We start from the raw sequence: 22,622 nt of genomic DNA, 5'->3' as shown, positions 1-22,622 counted from the left end.
ATTTAGCAGTGTAAGACTAGAGGGAAGGCAGCTAGTCATCACCGCCCACCGCCAACTCTTGGGCTACTCTTTTACCAACGAATGGTGGGATTGACCGTCAAATTTTAACGCCCCCACGGATGAAAGGGCGAGCATGTTTGGCGCGACGGGATGCGAACCCGCGACCCTCAGATTACGAGTCGCACGCCTTAACACGCTAAGAGCAGGAACTCAAAGCTATCAGAAATCATTAAGATGGTATTTGATTAATTTGATCTGTATCAGCAAAACAAAATATTCATAATTACGTTAATAACTTTGATTATTATCATCTGTAATTAGTCTTTTTAAACAGACCAAATTAGAACAATTAGTATTACAAATCACTACATTGTTAGTATTAATAATAGACTGTAACATCTGCAAACTTTATTGTTCTAAAATTACCTCGTAAAAACCGAATTCTCATTTGGAAATTATGAGTCGAGTTTTGTTTGTTCTTAACCACTCAGCCTCGTGAAGACACGATTCATTTTTACTTTTCTTTAATCGTTATAAACTTGTTCCAGAAGCAACTGTACCACTAACCAAACCATAAAATAAAACCATAACACCGGAACAAAATGCCACTTACAGGTCTTTCGCGTTTTTATATAAATATTGTGTCTAGAAATGAATTAATTGCCCTTACACTAGCTCTATTAGAGATGCATCAGAAGAGAAGACAGGCTTGAGGTCGAATGAAATCGTTATTATTACACACGACTTTTGCGTTTAGTTGGAAATATGTGATCGTTTTGCATGCGATTCTTTTGCCAACATCAAACTTGTTAACGGTTTCAGAATATATGACCATCTTTACAACATAGATGGCTTGAATTACAACATTCCGTTTTCTAATGACACCATCACTTCAGATAGGCTTGGGTGTGACATAGAAACCGTTGTTTTTCTAAATGCTTTGTTGTGAAAGTAAAATTTATTTCCTCGGCCACCGAAGATGGGTGGAAGTTATGTTTTCACTCAAGTGTGTGTTTGTGTGCGTGTTTTCCAACAAGATTTTTCAAAAATGACTGAAAAGAGTTGGACGAAATATGGTATACATTTGGACCATGACTCAACTCAAAAGTGATTAGCTTTTCGAGATTCTAGGTCAAATTCATGAAAATAAAAATATAAGAACCTTATCTGTTAACTTTTCACACTATTTGATAACTCAGTCAATAATAATCGGATTGTCATGAAACTTGACGGGCACATGTAAAATATTATTCCTTGTTTTCCTACCAAAAAAAGTCCATGTTCATTGAAAAATACCTACATTCAGACACATTTTCGTATTGCTTTTTAGATCCAAAGATTCGCTGTATTGAGTGATTATTTAGTTGGAGATGTATTCAACTGAAAATTTACCACTACCATTGGAGACATCCTTTGATTGTTTGTTTTTGAATTTCGCACAAAGCTAGATGAGGTCTATCAAATCTAGTCGTCCCTAATTTAGCAGTGTAAGACTAGAGGGAAGACAACTAGTCATCACCACCCACCGCCAACTCTTGGGCTACTCTTTTACCAACGAATAGTGGGATTTATCGTAACTTTATAACGCCCCCACGGCTGAAATGGCAAGCATGTTTGGTGTGACGAAGATTCGAACTCGCGACCCTCGGATCACGAGTCGAGCGACTTAACCACCTGGCCATTGTGGGCCAGAACGTCCTTTCACTGAGCATTTTAACAACAACATTTATTGATATTACGAAGTTATTCTGATATTGGCTCAGGTAAGTGCTCCAGTTGCTAGAACCTTTTATGTTGAATTTGTGTTATTGCTCAAACACTAACTGCATGAAATTATGCAGTTGGTGTATCCAATGATTAAACACTTTTGTCTATAGGAAAGACGAGTAAAGACTGGTAAATGAGTTGGTAAATCCATAAGGAACAGTAATTATATAACTAATAAACGTATCAACTGTGATGCTCTTTTAGTTGAATCAGAATTGTAAATTTTATGGATGAAACGTAGCAAAGCTATTCTGTGAGGACTGATATGTTTGTAGGGTCACTTTTAATACGACCTCTCAAACATGAGATCTTAAAATTTGTTACCTTAAGGATACACCTACTTCGAGATAGACATTACGTCTACAGAAGAATGGAACTGCTTGTAGCGTGACGTAATATGAAAGGGCCAGGTTGGCACTGTGTGAATTTGTTAAAGTCTGTCAGGAAATGTGGACATGGCGGGGATATTGCAGGAAGTAACTCTACAGGAAAACGGCATTGTTCAAAGAGGAAGAAATGTCTTTACAAAGAGATACCGTAGTTCCATAAACCAGTAGGTAAGAAGCTCTGGGTGTGCATTCGTTGGTACTAGCTTCACGTGTAAGTATAAAATATTAATAATCTAATTATTGAGCTGGGACTAACTTTATCGATCTCAAATACGCAGTTCTTACAAATTAATGTTCTTTGTAAAGCACAAAGTTATACAACAGGCTATCTGTGCTCTGTGCGCAACGGAAATCGAAATCCGGTTTCTAACAGTGTAAGCCTGCAGACTTACAGCTGTGTCGCTGGGGCCGGTTTCATATTAAATACCAATATCAAGTTGGATTTAAGTACTCAATGTGAACTGTGTTAATACCTTTACGGTAATGCTAGGTATATGATTGCTGATACCAGCCAATTGTGTTAGAATTTATACTATCTATATGAATCTATGAGCCTCAGAGGGTCCCTCATAATCTAGTAATTTTTTAGATTCCAATGACTGTGGTAAGTGTGTGTTTTCTTATAGCAAAGCCACAGCGGGCTATCTGCTGTGGCCCACCGAGGGGAATCGAACCCCTGATTTTAGCGTTGTAAATCCGGAGACATACCGCTGTACTAGCGGGGGGCTGTGATAAGTAGACTTTTGGTTATCAACATGGATAGCCCATAGTTTTTGCACTTGGAAACATATTTTTTTGATGAAACGAAAACAAAAATACGAATGTGTTATAATATGTCAACTGACTACACCTGATATATGCAGTACTGACAAGGCTGGCTGGGATACAACAGATATTGTAGTGGGCCAGGTGCTATTTATATGATTAATTAGAAATTCGTCACTGGTTGATTTTAGCACACCAACAGAGGCTGACTGTTAGACATAAAGCAACATTATGAACAGTCTTTGCTCCCCCAAACGCTAGTACCTAAACCCCACTTTTAACGTTATTATCCCCAGACTGGGAGCTAGAGGCATACCTAAATCATATAATATTTCTGTTTGATATATTCTGATAATAGGAAGGTTAAATGATATTGTTGAGGTGGGTTCAATAAAGAAATTGTAAATAGTCTCTCATTTTAAAGCCATTTTATACGAGAGTAAGCAAAAGTTTGTTAGAGGTGATCCGGTTGTGACCTAATGTTAATATATCAGGTATTATATAATATAATAGTAATACATCAGATATTGTATATTATAATGTTAATATATCAGGTATTATACACTATATTGTTAATATAATATAATATAATATAATATATTATAATATAATATAATATAATATAATATAATATAATATAATATAATATAATATAATATAATATAATATAATATAATATAATATAATATAATATAATATTAATATATCAAGTATTGTATATTATAATGTTAATATATCAGGTATTATATAATATAATAGTAATACATCAGATATTGTATATTATAATGTTAATATATCAGGTATTATATACTATATTGTTAATATATCAGGTATTATATAATATAATATAATATAATATAATATAATATAATATAATATAATATAATATAATATAATATTAATATATCAAGTATTGTATATTATAATGTTAGTATATCAGGTATTGTATATTATAATGTTAGTATATCAGGTATTGTATATTATAATGTTAATATATCAGGTATTGTATATTATAATGTTAGTATATCAGGTATTGTATATTATAATGTTAGTATATCAGGTATTATATATTATATTGTTAATATATCAGGTATTGTATATTATAATGTTAATATATCAGGTATTATATATTATATTGTTAATATATCAGGTATTATATAATATAATATTAATATATCAGGTATTGTATATTATAATGTTAATATATCAGGTATTGTATATTATAATGTTAGTATATCAGGTATTGTATATTATAATGTTAGTATATCAGGTATTATATATTATATTGTTAATATATCAGGTATTATATAATATAATATATCAGGTATTGTATATTATAATGTTAATATATCAGGTATTGTATATTATAATGTTAATATATCAGGTATTGTATATCATATTGTTAATATATCAGGTGTTGTATATTATAATGTTAGTATATCAGGTATTGTATATTATAATGTTAATATATCAGGTATTGTATATTATAATATTAATATATCAGGTATTGTATATTATATTGTTAATATATCAGGTGTTGTATATTATAATGTTAATATATCAGGTATTGTATCTAAACTTTGTCGTGTATTTGGACGTTGTTGTTCTTCAGCCCAACGAACATTTAATTTTTAACGTGTTGAATAATAGCTAAGTTTCACTCTCTCTGCACGAGCCTTACGTCAAACGATTGTAAAACTAACCACGGCTACATCAGTTTACAGCTTGTGTAAACCAAAGTACTACGAGGTAACGGTGTTGGAATGTTTCAAACTTTTTATTAAACGATTAATGAACATAAGGTGCTCCAATAATAAAATCTAACATGTTAAAGACTTATGCACAACTCCCACAAATTCTTAACTTGATCAACATGCAAGAAAACTAACAACCAACAGAAGAACGCCACACTAAGCCTATTAACCAATTGAACATTTAGTAATTAACACGGTACAATAACAGTTGTAGTGCAATAAGACGTAAATGAGAAGCGACATCTTTAAAATATTTAATGTACTGCTAAAGGGCCGAATTCCACCAATTATTATGTTTCTGATCCTGTAGGATAATGTGGCACCTTCAAAAATGATGTCCACCAATTTATATAATTGTAAAAGTATTATTTTAACAGCCGTATTAAGGTATTTCAATTACCCTAGTAGTTTTATTACATCAGTTTTTACGTGTTGGAGCAATGAATCAAATTAAATCATTCAGATATGACTTTGATCACATAACAGGGCGTTCGTGATCTTTCATTCAGGGGAAGTCCCAGCAATCCCCAGCGTATCTGGATATTATGAAGACAAAGTTCACGTGATGTACTCCAGCTCTGGGAAGAATGTGCTGCAAACAATCCCATCTAATCAAGTTAAGAAGTCTACGTTCTCACCGCTTGGACTGTCACGGTTTGCTAAGTTTGAAGGACGTGAATATTCTCTTATTATATGAGTTGACACAAAGGCATGTCTGCGAGTACACGAGATTGCTTATGTAGGGTGTAACATACTAAACAGTTTGCTGCTATAAATGCTTATCGAACGCCTATCTTTCATTTTCGTAGTCTCTTAATTAACTCTGACGTTTAGAAATGCCAGAATAACATACCGAGCATTATACTCAAAATTATTATAGCATAAAAAACTTAAAAGGTGTTAATAATAGGTTGAGTAGTTGTACTGAAAACACACAACAACTGAGCTCTGACCTGCATTTCGGTAATCTTAGTGCTATATGATCTAAACAAATCTACTTTTTTTGTAATCTTGATATCTTTATAAATCCTCGGTCAACTACAGTGTGCGGAATTACAGAGCACGTTAAATATTATTACAACTGTTGGGTTAGGTTTGCTTACTGATACAAAACCGGTATTGTATATAAGAGAATAGCTTAAACATGTTTATATTTATTAAGTCACATATTAAAATATATTGTACTGCTCTTACAGCTATTGTTTTGTTCATCAAAACCCTGATTATTCTAATGGCTGTGATCTCCCACTATTTCTCGACTTCCGCAGAGTCTATTGTAATACTCTTCTGTGAAAGACGGCTAAGTGAGTCTCAGCCTACACATCTTAGGTAATCCGTCACTGGACATTTAGACAGAGCAAGGAACAAAAATAATTTAGACTACAAGTATGTTGTAGAACGGGACTGCCGTGATTATGGTTTCTTCAGTTACGTTTACAACGAAGATAGCCTTTAATTTTACGGTGTGACTTGAAGCTTGTAACATTTTGGCTTATCTATTTTCACACTTTTGCTTATTATTTTGCTAACAGTACCAAGAGATATGACCAATTTTATCGTAATCGTTCTTTGGGTCGAAGGATTACTTTTCGTAACCATAGCGTTTACTTTATAAATAAGGGGATTGCTCCTGATTGTGTCGAAAAGTGTGTGTGTGTGTGTTTTTTTCTGTTTTAAACACTATGCTGTGCATCTATTTTACTTCCATGTACAACATTGAACGTCCCTTTCTTGATACTTAGTGTCCTCTGATTGTGCACCATTTAAGAATTTGGCGACACAAATACCCTTCCTGAGAAAGTGCTGTGACATATCATTGCATTATCAAGTTTTGTTGTGGCTAGAGTGCACGTGCACGTCGAGTGGTCGAGAGTTTGCTATGAACCAAGAATATAAATGCTAAACGCATCTCTTATGGCGCCACTGTATTATCACACAGCTGGTTCACACCTGTCGGAAAAGATAAATGCAGGGTAATGCATACAGGTTCATTTCGAAATCTTTCACATAGCTTTAGATTCATTGTTCGTAGTGATCAAAGAATATCATAATAACAATCAGATAACAATATTACCTTTTGAGTCCTTCATTACTAACATTTTGCGCTCTAATCACCCTGAGAAAAGGTTACCCAATCTAAATTTTGGTATAAACAATGCTCAAACTGGTTTTTGAATTTCCTAGCATGATATGAGCTGCAAAGTTTGTGGTGGCACAAAATATATTTTTCAACATTTTGTGTATCGTTTTCTCGCAGTTTTCACATTCTTATGTTTATACAAGTTTAACCTGATTATATTACATTTTCGACTCAACGAATTAAAGGAAACATTTTTTGGAGTTGATGCTTCCACTAACATGTGATTTGATTAGTGCAAACGGTTGTTGAATTAAAGATAAAATTGCTTTGTTCTGAATTTTGAGCAAAGCTACACGAGAGCTGTCTGAGCTAGCCGTTCATAAATTAGCAGCGTAAGACTAAATGGAAGACAGCTAGTCATTACCACCTACCGCCAACTCTTGGGCTTCTCTTGGGTGGGTGGTGATGACTAGCTGCCTTCCCTCTAGTCTTACACTGCAAAATTAGGGACAGCTAGCGCAGATAGCTCTCGTGCAGCTTTGCGCGAAATTCAAAAACAAACATGTACTTCCTCTAGCGCCTTGCTTGTGCCATTGTAATTTTTCTCATGGAATATTCTTGAATAACCAAAGTTTCGTTGTTTTCTTTTAAAGTTTGGATTGTTAAATACTGCTTTTGTTCAAATACCTGGTCAAATATATAAGTAATATTTATTAATTATTTAAATATTGCACGTGAAAATAATCAAATTGAATTATTTTTTCATGTAAACTCACAAACTTATCACTTAGACACTTTAGCTGTCTAAGTAACATATTTTAGAGACCCAAGAAAGCCCCAAATAATTCAAATTACAATGTAGTCGCATGAACTCAGTCTTTCGAGAAACTTTAATATAAAATAGAGACCTGAGAACAAAAACACCCGTGTCGATCATGAGAGTTAAATTAATGTAGGAAAACCACTTTAGTTTGGGTGTGGACCAACTTAACGATCCTTTGTCATCAATCTGCAGATAATTTTAGCATAGATTATTCATGTTTAAAGGTAAAATTATAATAAATTATATGAAGTTATATGTATTGATTTCTTGAGTCAACTTCCAAAATTTAAAATGGTTAAAACTTGCATGATGATTTCCTCGGAAAAACAAACAAACAGAAACGTGAAAGCTCACCTAATCCTGTTTAACGTTCTCTTCTCCGTAGCTTGTTATTTTCTTAAGAACTATTTGTTTTGTTTCATGCATAAATCCGCACACTAGGCTAACTGCGCCGTGCCCATTGCAGGGATAAAATTTCGAATTCTTGCATGATAAATCTTGGAAGTTACCCATGAGTTAGCGCGGAGACTTAGTTTTACGAAAGTAAATGTCATTATAATTACAGTTTGTTCTTTGTTAAAACAAACGTTGAACTAGCAGAGTAGAAGATTTTACAGAAATAATTTTTAAATGTTGATGTTAGATTGTTCGTTTTTTGAATTTCGCGCATAGCTAAACGAGGGCTATCTGTGCTAGCCGTCCCTAATTCAACAGCTTAAGACTAGAGGGAAAGCAGCCAGTCATACCACCCACTGCCAACTCTAGGGCTACTCTTTTACCAACGAATAGCGAGATTGACCGTCACATTACAACACCCTTACAACTGAAAGGGCGAGCATGTTTGGTGTAACAGGGATTAGAACCTGCGACCCTCGGATTACGAGTCGAGTGCCTTAACGACCTGGTCATGTTGGCCCAAGTGTTTACTTTAATGAAAACAAAAGTTTTTGTTTGAAATTGGTTCTTATAAAGGTTTATTAGAAAAATTACTTAATTCTCTGCCTCCAGACATGTCAGTGGCAGAGCGGTATGTCTGCTGACTTACAAAGCTAGAAACCGGGTCTCGATACCCGTGGTGGACAGAGCACATGTACCCCATTGTGTACATTTGTGCTTAAACAAAGGAACGACAACAAGGATGTAATTCTCTACAGTTTGGTTCAGTTGTACCTTTTTCTAATTAAATTAAGAATTAACAATTAAAAACTGGGTTTCGATACCCTTGGTGGGTAGCTTTGTGCTTAATTATAACTAACTTATCAAAATATTAAATTCGTCGGTTTTTAGCAGTATATATATCAGTATATATTGATAAGTTGGAAACTTTTTTCGTGCAACCGTAACTACTGGTATTTCTTTTTCTTTACAATTCGCCTTAAACGCTGGGTGTAATTTGAATCATATTTACAATTCACTTAGTTTACCCACTTTACACCATAATAACAATAGTTGTTCATACAAGTTGATGGTATGAATACCACCTAGACCGTTACCTGTCTGTGTATTCTAGCCGCCCTGATAAGCTAAGTCAGATGTAATATGGTTAATAGTTATAATATAGTGGTTGCTTTCACTCAGCTCCCTGCTAGTATAGCGGTATGTCTTCGGATTTACGACACTAAAATCAGTGGTTCGATTTCCCTCAATGGGCTTAGTTTAGTAAATAGCCTGCTGTGGCTTTGCTATAAGAAAACACACACTTACGCTTTCACTCATAGGAAGTGCTGTAATGTTTTACTCAAATTTCATATAATTACTTCAAACTACGTCATTATTTTCTTAGAAAAACACGAGGAAATTAGGCTGGAGTTAGAAATTTCATTAAGATGTGATGTAATCAGTTGAGATGTTCTAATACAGAAGATAAAACGAAGATACCAGTTCAACTATAGTAACAGTAAAGGAAAACGTTTTTTAAGATATATATGTATATATATATATTACACGGCAAGGAAAGATATAGTCGTGTATAACAGTGGCTGTTTTCTGGGACTCCATCTGAGATATGTAAACATCGTCTATACCAGCGGCTCTGGAAGAATAAACATATCAGATCTGTTTCAAATAAACTAGTAGAGGGGTAAAAAGACATATCCCAGGCGTCCCACTGGCCACTTAGAAGTCACGCGTCACAAGGTTCTTGTTCGTCAGCGCAGGACACCAGGCGCGCGCGCACTGTGCTAAGGAATGCGGTAAACGCGACCAGCGACTGTTCTCACGCCAGGGTGCCTAGGAGCCTCCCCAAAATAAACAGGTCTCATTAATCGTATTTAGTGAGGATTAATAGAAGTTTCATGTCGAGACTGAGGCTGGCAGCTCCCTCTATTGGACTCTCTATCCAGCTTCGTATCGTAAATACTTTATTTATCAGGGCATAGGGCATCAGAAAACCAGCAAATGATAATTTTTTCCAGAGGTTTTTGTTTGTTAGTTTAAGCCGTCACATCAATTATAGAACATCTGCAAAGCGAATGTAAATTAAACGTCTTCTCACTCAGTGGGTCTTTCATTAAGAAGAAAAGAAATACTGTGGTAATATTTAAATACAGCAATCCAGAGCGAGAGAGAGAAAACTTTCTAACTGTTAACAACTTATTACTAACCGTTGCTTTAAAGCGCACGTATTTTGCTTTGTAGTTAGTGAACAAGGATATATTTCCATTTATGGAGCTTTTGTATCTGTCAATGCTCAGAAGCTAGATGTAAAGACTTAGCTGGCATAGTCGCTCGATCTCTAGTGTATATGCTGCTTTTCAGCTATCCAGATCGTCCCAATGTCGAAAATAGGCGAATAGCGAAAACAAAGATTTCTAATTTTCGTTCATCATCATCTTTCTTCAGCAGTCATAGTGTTTGCCTAGTTCTCCCAGCAACTATATTATTATCATCATTTGATGCACTACCTTTGTTATTATTATTCTATGCAAAATTTATAAAGTTTTAGAATACACTCTATAACCCAGTAACTCATGCACGCCATCTTGATAAGAAAGGAATAAAGAAACAAATATTAGGAAAAAAGTATTGCTAAATAAAACGCTATGTAGTGCTGGCTAGTGAACTTGAAAAAAAAAGAAACAAATAAAGAAGGAATGGAAGTGAACTTAATCCAGCTAATGATTACATGGTAGATTAAGTTGTTTTGACTTCACATGGAAAATAAAATCCGTACATTACTGACTTCCTCACTGGCAAAACAAATAGAACCAGAAGTTTTAATCGTAAAGTGTTGCTCTAGTTTAAAATAGTCATAAAAGTAATATCTTAAAGCTAATAAAAAAAAAGGCTTAGTAACGATAACTGAGATTCTGTTCAAACGCCAGGCTTTCGATAGACAAAGCCAGTAATATAGAGATTTTATTCTGCATGTAAAGTCGAGACGGTTTTGTCTGCTGTGTGATCATTAGCCGGATCAAGTCTCATTCATACCTTGTTTGTTTTCTTTTTACATGTTCAGTAGTCAGCTCTACATAGTTTTCTTATTTAGCAATATTTTATTTTCCTAATACTTGTAAAGTACACCTTCAAGAAATCAAGGTAATAAATTAAAGAGAAAATACAGTCAGTACCTTGCTGACTGACAGCCACTTTTTCAACTACATTCTGGAAAGTTACCAAACATGAAAATACTCAATGCTTAGTTTTAAACACATTACAGAATCGTGTTATATGTGGCAATGAAAATTACATTGTTGGCAGTTTCACTACCTACTATTAGCCGCATTATTGAATCCTGTTAGATATAGCAACGAAAATTACATTGTTGACAGGTTCAATAACTGGCTTCAGTCACGTTATAGAATTCTGTTAGACGTAGCAACAAAAGTTTGAGGAAAAGAGAACGTTTTGGAAATTTTAACCTATCAGACATATTCGAATTAAACTGTATGTATGTTATTTTGAATTAAGCACAAAGCTACACAATGGGCTATCTGTGCGCTGCCCACCACGGGTATCGAAGCTCGGTTTTTAGTGTTGTAAGTCCGTAGACATACTGCTGAGCCTGTATGTATGTTCAGGTAGGGATGAATAGTGAAAAAACGCTTTAAAGTTTTGCAATGTTCAGAAAGAATTTGTATGTAGGAGAATATGAAGAAAAAAAACGAAATATAAGGATTTATGGGAAGGACACAGAAACTGAAAATGTTTTTTAATAATATTTTGTTAAGTACCAACATTAAAGAAATTATTCTTTACTGCAATGTACAATCACATGTAAGCCCCAATATTTTTTTTTACAGTTATAGAGTATAAAATATTGCTTTTTAGCTCTTTACTTAGAAGTTGGAGTTAAGAAATTACCACAAGCAAGCTCTAATGAATTTATCATTACTAATCTATTTTAAAAATTTATGAGTTTAACCTGGAATTCAGTTACCAAACTATAGATAAATTTACAACAAATCAACAAATGTTTAACTTACATCTAAATATTTTCAGGAAAACTTGAACACTGTAATATTGATTAAACATTCAAATAAAGAAAAAACATGTTGGGAAGTTTTATTCTCAGATAAAACAAATGTCTGCACGAGTGTTAGGTTGATCTGCTTTATATCTGAAAAATTATTTAGATTTGTTTGTTTGTTTTTGAATTTCGCACAAAGCTACTCGAGGGCTATCTGTGCTAGCCGTCCCTAATTTAGCAGTGTAAGACTAGAGGGAAAGCAGCTAGTCATCACAACCCACCGCCAACTCTTGGGCTACTCTTTTACCAACGAATAGTGGGATTGACCTCACATTATAACGCCCCCACGGCTGGGAGGGCGAGCATGTTTGGCGCGACGGGGATGCGAACCCGCAACCCTCAGATTACGAGTCGCACACCTTAACACGCTTGGCCATACCGGGCCAATTATTTAGATTGATTTACCGTAGATACACCTTAAACTAAAGGAATTTTAAGCCAAGAATGGATATGTGATATAAACTGAAAATCAATCTTTATTTATAAAATTCAAGCACAAATATAACGTGTTATTTGCATAAGACTTTCGACAGTCCCCTGAATGTGTGAATCAATGAACAACTTCAACATCTCGGGATATTTTCTATCCCCCAGCTAACTTTGGAAAATAAGTAAAACATTATTAATCCAATGTTCTTAACTAAATAGGAAACGTCAGATTCACACATTAAATAACTTGTGCTACCAAATAACTGATCATTCTAAATATTATTCCCTTGGCCAGTGAAGAGCATTACTGTCAGTGACCTTCTTGATGACGAGAAACCCACTTGAAATAAAAATGTATCTCAGAACGGCTGGTATGGATATTAACACCTTTATTGATAAGGAGAGACCAACGTTTCGACCTGCCTGGGTCATCTTCAGGTCAAGAAAGAGAGAGATTGCAAGTGATCGTTGTCGGACACATGTCTTAGGGATGAGCGTATAAACGAGTACCGGATTTTAGGTGGCGTTGCAGTTGGACATTAGGTTATTAATTAGTACAGGTATAAAGGTGTTCCTTTATATTGGTTTAATTTTGGTTTTAGTTGTTGACCTGCTTGCACAATATGCAACATTTCAGCAGTATCACTGTACGAAAGGAAGTAGATATTACTGACAAGGAAATAACAAATAAACTAACATAACTAGAAGAAAAGCAACTCAACGGTTTTCTAAACCCACTTCCTAATATCGCACTAAATGAAAATGTTGAAGAATTTCTTGTTCATGTAAGCAAATAAAAATACACAATATACCTACACACTACGCTGCTCCTTCCTCTTGTGTTCCAAGATTACCCTTAAGCTAGTATTTAAATGAAAATTAAAAGCTAATTAATTGTAAATTATCAACATGAAAAGTATGAATGATTACTCATCACGTGGTAGACACAACCTTTCAACAAAGAACTGTACTAAAATACAACGAAATAAAATCCTTTGATTATAAATGAAATGTACGAAAATACCTTATAATAAAAGACAAGCCCTTTAGCTATAAGCTAAAATTACCGCATAAGAGACAAACTTGAAATACCACTTGAATTTAGAATGATACCTTGCAAATACATAATGAATTACAGTAAACAAAATCCATTAGTAAGGTACCCCGTTGATACAGCAGTAAGTCTACGGATTTACAACGCTAAAATCAGGGGTTCCATTTCCCTCGGTGGACTCAGTAGATAGTCGGATGTGGCTTTGCTATAAGAAAAACACACTTTCTCAAGTGGTGGTTTAAACTAAATAGTGTTCTATGAAATCTTTTGCCCGCAAGTGGCACAATGGTATGTCTGCGGACTTTGTTTTGTTTTTGAATTTCGCGCAAAGCTACTCGAGGGCTGTTTGCGCTAGCCGTCCCTAATTTAGCAGTGTAAGACTAGAGGGAAGGCAGCTAGTCATCACCATCCACCGCCAACTCTTGGGCTACTCTTTTACCAACGAATAGTGGGTTTGACCGTCACGTTATAATGCCCTCACGACTGAAAGGGCAAGCATGTTTGGCGCGACGGAGATGTGAACCCTAGACCCTCAGATTACGAGTCGCACGCCTTAACACGCTTGGCCATGCCGGTCCCGTCTGCGGACTTACACACTAAAAACCGGCTTTCGATGCCCGTAGTGGGTAGAGCACAGATAGCCCATTGTGTAGCTATGTGCTTAATTCTAAACAAACAAACCATTAGTAAGTTGATAGTGCATATAAAAGAAAATACAATACTTTTAAGCAGTAATATAATACAATGAAGACGCTTTAGTCATTATTACAATATAAAATAACATATGTAATAATACTTTAAATTGATTAAATTATATAAATACCTTTTGACAATTATTTATTATATAGCATCACTTTAACAATGGCAAACACAATACATATTTATCCTTTAATGAAGAACACATACACTAACACAAGAAATGTCCCTTAATAATGAAAATTTCTTATATAAAGAAACAGTGTTTTTAAAATAGAACACCTATACCCTTAAAAAGAAGTGTTATGACATATTATACATACATAAAATGATTAAACAAAATACAACACTTTAACAATAATAGCTTGCCCCTTTTAAAATGAATACTCTATATCTTTACAAAAAAAATGTACGAAACCAAATGAGCATTGTTTTTGCATGCTATTAATAATATACAAAGAAAACAGATATTTTTAATATAAAGAGTAAAAATGTAATTCGTATTACTTTATGAGCTACACAACAAATAATAATTTTAAAATTCTTATTCATTTAATAATAACATATAAATAAGTGAAATACTTTCAAACAATAGTAATAATGTAATATACCTATGTATAATGTAAGCTCAAATTACAAAGTAATTATAATAATAATAATAGAATTGTGTTTACATGTCACACACACGCACCAGAAATAAAACATTCCTGATATGACGAAAACAATAAAACATAAAAATACAACTTTAAGGAGATAAATAATGTATGACAAAAACCTCATCTCAAAAATATATATACACAAAGAAGAATGGACACTAAAATACAAAATATTTTTGAAAATTAATAAAAACAAAACAAGATACATTTTAAATTACTTGAAAGAAGTTATATGTAACATATAACTCACTCAGAGTCTGTCAACGTTTTACTTCCCGTCAGCCATCTTAGTCTACAAGTGGTACACTTCCTTCTCAAACTGCACCTTAATCATTATTGGTCTTCATATTTATCACAGAGAGCCCGCACCTCAGTATAATCGATGACTTTTCCTGACAGAGCCTTTTTATTACTAGAATGTTCTCTGATTGAGGTAGTTCATAACCATCTTCAAGGTCTGGTTGAGAATTGTACACCTTCATAATTTTCTTGGCCTAGTCCTGAGACCACTTCACCAATGAGACCTCATCATTTTCCAAGATATAAAATATACAACTGGGCACATGGATAAAGCTCCCTCATGCAGAACATATATTTGTGGTGTGGTGGTTGAAATTGCTCTCTAACTCAATGGTTAGTATGAATTGGCATTGCTGTGATAGCAACACTATAGACGAATTTCAAGATGTATTGATTCAATGACAGTTAGCATTCCATATAAACCCATCCTACCTCTGCTTCCTGAGACATAATTGATCTTTAAGAGAATCCACGTTCTGAAAAGGTATAAACATATTGTTACCATTGAAGTTTAGAGTAAATCTGATACCATCCGTGAGTCAGACTTGGTCCTACTTCTCAGTTTTCATCACAGGGCTCCTCATTTGGAGATATCAATAACGGTGGCATTGAAACTGCTGGGCAACTTTAGGGCTTATTTGTCTTATGCTTATGAGATTATAGCCAATGTAACAGAGTTCAAGATAATTATATCCTCATGCTTAGCAATGATAGACCATAAACCTCTGAATAGGGTTACCCAGCACCACCAGAACCGACTTGATAACAGATGTAGCAATCTCTGCCATGTCCAAAACATTGACCAGAAATAAATTTTCATTCATGATCTAAGTAAGCTACAGTAAATGTCAACCTAACTCCCAGAAATTTCACTGACTGCATTAGTTTCCTTATTGTAGAGGAAGTTCCATAATCTCTAAGGGGTTATCTAGGATTAATAAAAATTCATATTATCATAGAAAATCTACACATCTTACAATAGCCTATCTATATAAATGCACAGTAGCGTATCTGACTATTATATAATAGCACATGTATATAAATGTATTATAGCCTACATGCTTGATCTGTAATAATCGTTAAAATATGGTTTTGGTACTCGTGGTGGTCACAGCACAAATAGCTCATTGTATAATTCAATAAACAAAGAAACCTATAACAGCCGATTTACATAAATTAAGATTCATTGTAGTATGTTCTGTGACCAAAACACATCCAACCAGGCACACCGTGTGTTATTAACAAGAGTGATAGTTTAGCGATTCACCACTTTCTATAGCGCGAACTGTCATAATCTGAATTACCACATATTTTCAGAGAACGCACCCTATCGGACTCTTACTTCACGTACCAAATTTTAAGGCAATCTATTAAGAAATAACACCTACAATTCTGATTTAGCTTCTTCCTTTTAACCTTTATGGATTTTCTCCCATATTGGTACCCTGATAGATATTTACAATCTACAATTAGGAGTCTCATTAGGTGTAATATGAAGCTACTTGTGCAAAGTTATTCAACAAATTTAACGAAATTTCTTCTGTTTATTTACACAAAATTCACGTGACTTATTGGACTGACATGTTTAGTACAGCTTTGCTTATTAAATGAATATTCATTGTAAATTTTTATTAACGTTAAAGCGTACCTATCAGTTTGCCTGACAGAGTGATTTCATTCTTTTATAACTCGCCGTCCATTTAAACAATTTCGTCATACAATATCTTTTCTGCACAATCTATAACAATAGCTTGTTTGTGTAAATGCATAATAGCATATCTGCACTACCTGTAATAGCTTATCTGCATAAATTTATAATGAGAAGTCAACATTTTTTCCACTTTTCTTGTCCATACAATTTATTTTACATTTTCAGCACATAGACAAATAACAACATTAAGTTAAATTTTCGTTGCTGGAACATGGCGTAATCAAAACGCAACACACTAGCTTTTCTATGTATGTTAGAAGTTATCAACGCAACACACTAGCTTTTCTATGTATGTTAGAAGTTATCAACGCAACACACTAGCTTTTCTATGTATGTTAGAAGTTATCAACGCAACACACTAGCTTTTCTATGTATGTTAAAAGTTATCAACGCAACACACTAGTTTTTCTATGTATGTTAGAAGTTATCAACGCAACACACTAGCTTTTCTATGTATGTTAAAAGTTATCAACGCAACACACTAGCTTTTCTATGTATGTTAAAAGTTATCAACGCAACACACTAGCTTTTCTATGTATGTTAAAAGTTATCAACGCAACACACTAGCTTTTCTATGTATGTTAAAAGTTATCAACGCAACACACTAGCTTTTCTATGTATGTTAAAAGTTACCAGTTTAACTGGTTTTACCAGCAATTATTATGTGAATATCCAACAAATTCGTTTCATGAATGATCGTAATTTTGATTGGCTCGCAAAGGAATTTATTGACGTTTGACTTCACTTTTCTGTCTCTTTGTTGGTGAAGCTTAATTTCTCAAATTTTATTGATTTCTGTTAGTTATGAAATGTGATGTTAAGGTATACTGCTGGGTTGTGGTGGAAGTACTTGGACCGTCATTTTTGACTGGATATCCACTAGTAAATGTATAATAAGTGGTTTGTCTGCACAACCTATAATAGTCAACCTGCAAACTTACCAACTAACATTTCTAATTCTAAGAACACGGTGATGTTTTAATTTTACAGAAGGACTAGGCTTAATCGATATTTATGTCATTCATGAGTTATTTAGTACCACTGGTTACTCATGTTGACAAATTTTATAATAAATATCTAAGGAAATCAAAACAGAATAATATCCATTAAAACTTATCACAGAAAGATTACTAGACATCAATGCGAAATTTCTCTACATGACATTTCGAAATACACATTTTATTTATATCTTATTATTATTTCTGTATCAATTGCGCTTTCTTAATAAAAGTGCCACAGTTTCACAGAGTTAAATGACAGCTTGTTCAACATTCAATATTTCCTGGATGTTTTTACATGGTTTCAAAAGTGTTAAATGAGAAGTCTTCTTAATTAATCTAAATTATCGGAAGATAATAATACATAGTTTTGTCTTCCTTCAATCTGGAGTAAGCTACAGGTAAGAAACGTTCATGAGAAACACAACAATACAACTGCAATAATAGTGTTTTAAGGTACCACACCATAAACTATCTCTTTCACATAATGAACTAACAGAAGGCGTAAACTGTTTTAAAAGCCTGAACTAATAGAGAATATACAAATGTTTTAAGATATTATACAATTAATAACCTTTTTTTCTCCTGCAAACACATCTATGTAATGAACTAACAGAAGGCGTAAACTGTTTTAAAAGCCTGAACTAATAGAGAATATACAAATGTTTTAAGATATTATACAATTAATAACCTCTTTTTCTCCTGTAAACATATCTATGTAATGAACTAACAGAAGGCGTAAACTGTTTTAAAAGCCTGAACTAATAGAGAATATACAAAAGTTTTAAGATATTATACAATTAATAACCTCTTTTTCTCCTGTAAACACATCTATGTAATGAACTAACGGAAGGCGTAAACTGTTTTAAAAGCCTGAACTAATAGAGAATATACAAATGTTTTAAGATATTATACAATTAATAACCTCTTTTTCTCCTGTAAACACATCTATGTAATGAACTAACAGAAGGCGTAAACTGTTTTAAAAGCCTGAACTAATAGAGAATATACAAATGTTTTAAGATATTATACAATTAATAACCTCTTTTTCTCCTGTAAACACATCTATGTAATGAACTAACAGAAGGAGTTTATGTCGTTTATTCGTATGAACTATTTTACACGCCTGAGGCAACAGAGAATACACGCCATGCTTTACTTTAGTAAACAGCTATAGACTTTTCTTGGAGAGACAAGGTGTGAAATGTTTTATAGGTAGAGGGCAGGATGTCTATAATCAGTCAACTGTTTGCTAAATGTAATTCTTAAAACTTTGAAAATTACTGGAATTCGATTTTTTACTTTTCTTGTGTGAACAGTTCTATGGCCATAAAGAGTAAAATATGTTATTTTAAATGACGTAAGTGAAGTGGTTATTTCCGAAATGTTTTTATAAGAGCATATTTTTCTACTCCTTGGTTTTAACTCAACTCACGCTCTCGAAATATTTTATGATTCATACACCTAAAATTTGACATTTTTGAGCCAATCAGTAAACGAAGTAATGCCAGAGATCTTCAGTCGAGTAAGTTAGGAAAACAAACAAAGGAAATATGATGTTTCCCAGGCCTATATTTTAACCTAAAACAGGAGAGGCAGTGCCTTAGTTAGCTGATAAGACTTGGTAAAGTACTCAAGATTTTCTTTATGTGAGCTTTCGTGTTCTGTGGGGTAAACCTCTGTGGAGGGGCGCCAAAATATGTTATTAATTACAGCGTGGAATATCTCCTAATATGAGATTTAGCATGGGTTAAGTTTTGTTATTTTAAAGAGGTGAAAACGTTGAGTTGGAAGAGCATGACCTCGCATAGTTAACTAAACGCCTAGGAAATAACTTTATCTCTGCTCAAGGTGACAAATTAATTTTCCGAATAGATAATAATTAGATCAGAATCATAGATAATATTGATGCCCTGAAGTTAATATGGACTAATGAGATTTTTACTGTCCTGCATTTAAATCAGGTTGGACCATCATTCTGACAAAGTATTATTAACTCTTAATATAGAGTTTGCAATCAACAAGAAACTTAAAACAAAAGTTAATATGAAATTTTGTTCAAAATGTTCAGTGTTAAACATAAAGGATGAATACCTATCAAACATTTAAAAGCGAGCGAGATGTCCCCCGCTGGTACAGCGGTAAGTCTACAGATTCTCAAGGCTAAAATCAGGGGCTCGATTCTTCTCGGTGGACTCAACAAATAGCCTGATGTGGCTTTGCTATTAGAAAATACACATAAAAATGAGGTTTCTTTCGTTTATTTTAGTTAAATGCTTCTTTGACAGGTGCTTTCAAAATTTACAACCCATGAAGTATGAGTCTTGAAACCAATAAAGGTTAACAGAAGTAACCTGAAAGCTAACGTACTATTCAGTAATGTAGCTCATTAAATTTTGCTTCCTTTGTTGTCATAGTGAGCTGCTATACGTTTTAAATATTTTAAAAGAAACGAAACAAAAAAACAACACTAAACATAAACTTATCACAATGTATTTATTGTTTGCACCCAAAAAGACTGGATTGAATCTGGTTAAAGTGATGAATTATACGTGGATAAATTACGTCACGTTTCATAACAATTAGCACAAAATCTAGTTGTTTACTGGTAACATACGGAATAATTTATGTTTATCGTATGATATTTGATCTGAAATATACTTATTCAGTTTCATCACGTACCTCCTTGTCCTCTGTGCCACATGGAACACATAACGTGCAATGTTTAATCAATAAGAAATCGTTCGGCCCGGCATTGCTAGGTGGTTAAGGCGCTCGACTCTTAATCGGAGGGTCGCGAGTTCGAATCCCTGTCGTACTAAACATGCTCGCACTTTTCAGTCGTGGGGGCATTATAATGTGACGGCAAATCCTATTATATGTCGGTAAAAGAGTAGCTCAAGAACTGACCGTGGGTGGTGACGTGTAGTTGCCTTTACTTTAGTCTCTCACTGCTAAATTAGGGACGGCTAGCGCAAATAGCCCTCGTGTAACTTTGCGCGAAATTCAAAACACAAACAAGAAATGGTTTATCGTAACGTTTTCCAATACCACTCGTCGAACACGTTAGGTACTACGTTAATTGGGAAGGCGTAGAAAGAAGAGAATTTAACATTCTCTTAGTTATACGAGCCAAGTTTCTTGGGTTTTTTTCTCACGCTACCGTGCCTCGCCCCGTGAGCGCGTAAACTTATCAGGTTTCAGTAGATACATCTGCTAAGCAATAACTTGATCCATTTAAGGCGCTTTTGAGAGAGCAGATTAGAAAATATGAATCAAAAGACGATATGGATGTTGTGTGAACACTTCAAAAACGTGAAATTTGCTTCCGATAAACTTCAAATTTGTACTTATGTAGCTACGTACGTAAGCCAATCAGGCGTATTTACTGTTAGATTTTGAGTATCTATGCGGCTAGTTACTTAAGCCAATCAGGTTAATTTACTATTAGTCTTAAAGTATTAATGTAACTACTTACTAACTTTATCAGGTGAGTTTACTGTTAAATTTAGTGTCGGAACCAACAAGTAATGTATTAGTTTTAAACTAATGTGCAGTGTGTTTTTTATGTATAGTCTTAAAAACATTATTTTTACGTCAAGAAAAATATTTAAACATATTAATACATGTTTCTTCATATGAAATAGTTATTAACAACACATAAGTTTTGAATATCTGTATTGCTACATAAGTGAAAGTTTATACATTTACGAACAACGACCGGGAGAGAGGTTGGGTCAGTAATGTGTGTTTCATCATTGGTAGATTTGGTTTGTCTTGAATTTCGCTCAAAGCTACACGAAGGCTGTTTGCGCTATTCGTCCCTAATTTAGCAGTGTAAGACTAGAGAGAAGGTAACTAGTCATCACCACCCACCGCAAACTCTTGGGCTACTGTTTTACCAACGAATAGTGGGATTGACCGTCACTATATAACGCCCTCACGGCTGAAAGGGCGAGCATGTTTGGTGTTCAAAAGCCTTGTCTACATTTAATAAGTTTAAAGAACTAACGCTTTTACAAAATAGTCCGTAAATGCTAGAAAGATATAATAGGCAGATAGATATTTTAAGATTTTTGTCTACTTTTCGTATCAGTTCGGAAAGTAAATAATTACCACGTGTCTGCCCGTATGACAGCTGAGATGATGATTAATACAGGTACGAAAAAGAGAGCCTTATGCGGAGGTGTGGACTTACAAAAAATAGTGCGACAATAACCTAACAATCTTTTTATAGATAAATCTAGAGAGCTGAGGGGTGGGGGTTGCACAACAGCTAGTGAATGTAATTATTTAACTAGTTGAAGATGCACAATCGACTGAATTCTAATCAAGAAGGGTATTAAAACAAAAAGTGTGAAAATGCATAACTTATTATTTGATATATTTTTAAGCAGATTATTCATGATGAAATTTAGTTGAAAGGAAGCAACTGCTTGCTGTCTTCCGCCATTCGTCTTCAAGTCTATACTTATGTTTCTATAAGAAGCAGTAGCCGTCCATTCAATCAAATTTTATCATGAACGACTTAATTATCTTGTCTTTATTGAGCATGGTTACATTACACGATCGTATTTGATTAGTTGTTGAAACAAGAACGGCTAAGAAATGGACACTTTGCAAAAACCAAAAGGTTCACATTATAGCTTATAGTAGAGGAATAGTGGCTACATGATATAACAATTTCTATTAAATCTTCCATTGAAAAAGGGTGAATGAGGGTGTCTGTTGC

General features: G+C 34.0%; 1 protein-coding gene across 1 annotated transcript in view; it reads left to right on the top strand.

Moving 5' to 3' along the window:
• Window positions 1–2,236: 2,236 nt before the first annotated feature.
• Window positions 2,237–22,622, top strand: part of LOC143229831 (uncharacterized) — a 69,092-nt gene continuing 48,706 nt past the window's right edge. The window contains exon 1 of the mRNA XM_076462648.1: window positions 2,237–2,367. The gene's annotated coding sequence lies outside the window, so the exon portion shown is untranslated. The remainder of the gene's footprint in view (window positions 2,368–22,622) is intronic.

The sequence above is a fragment of the Tachypleus tridentatus genome, chromosome 10 (assembly GCF_004210375.1).
Source record: "Tachypleus tridentatus isolate NWPU-2018 chromosome 10, ASM421037v1, whole genome shotgun sequence".
In the NCBI taxonomy this organism is placed as follows: Eukaryota; Metazoa; Arthropoda; class Merostomata; order Xiphosura; family Limulidae; genus Tachypleus; species Tachypleus tridentatus.
Note: the sequence above shows the minus strand (reverse complement) of the source record. Positions and strands in the feature narration are given on the sequence as shown.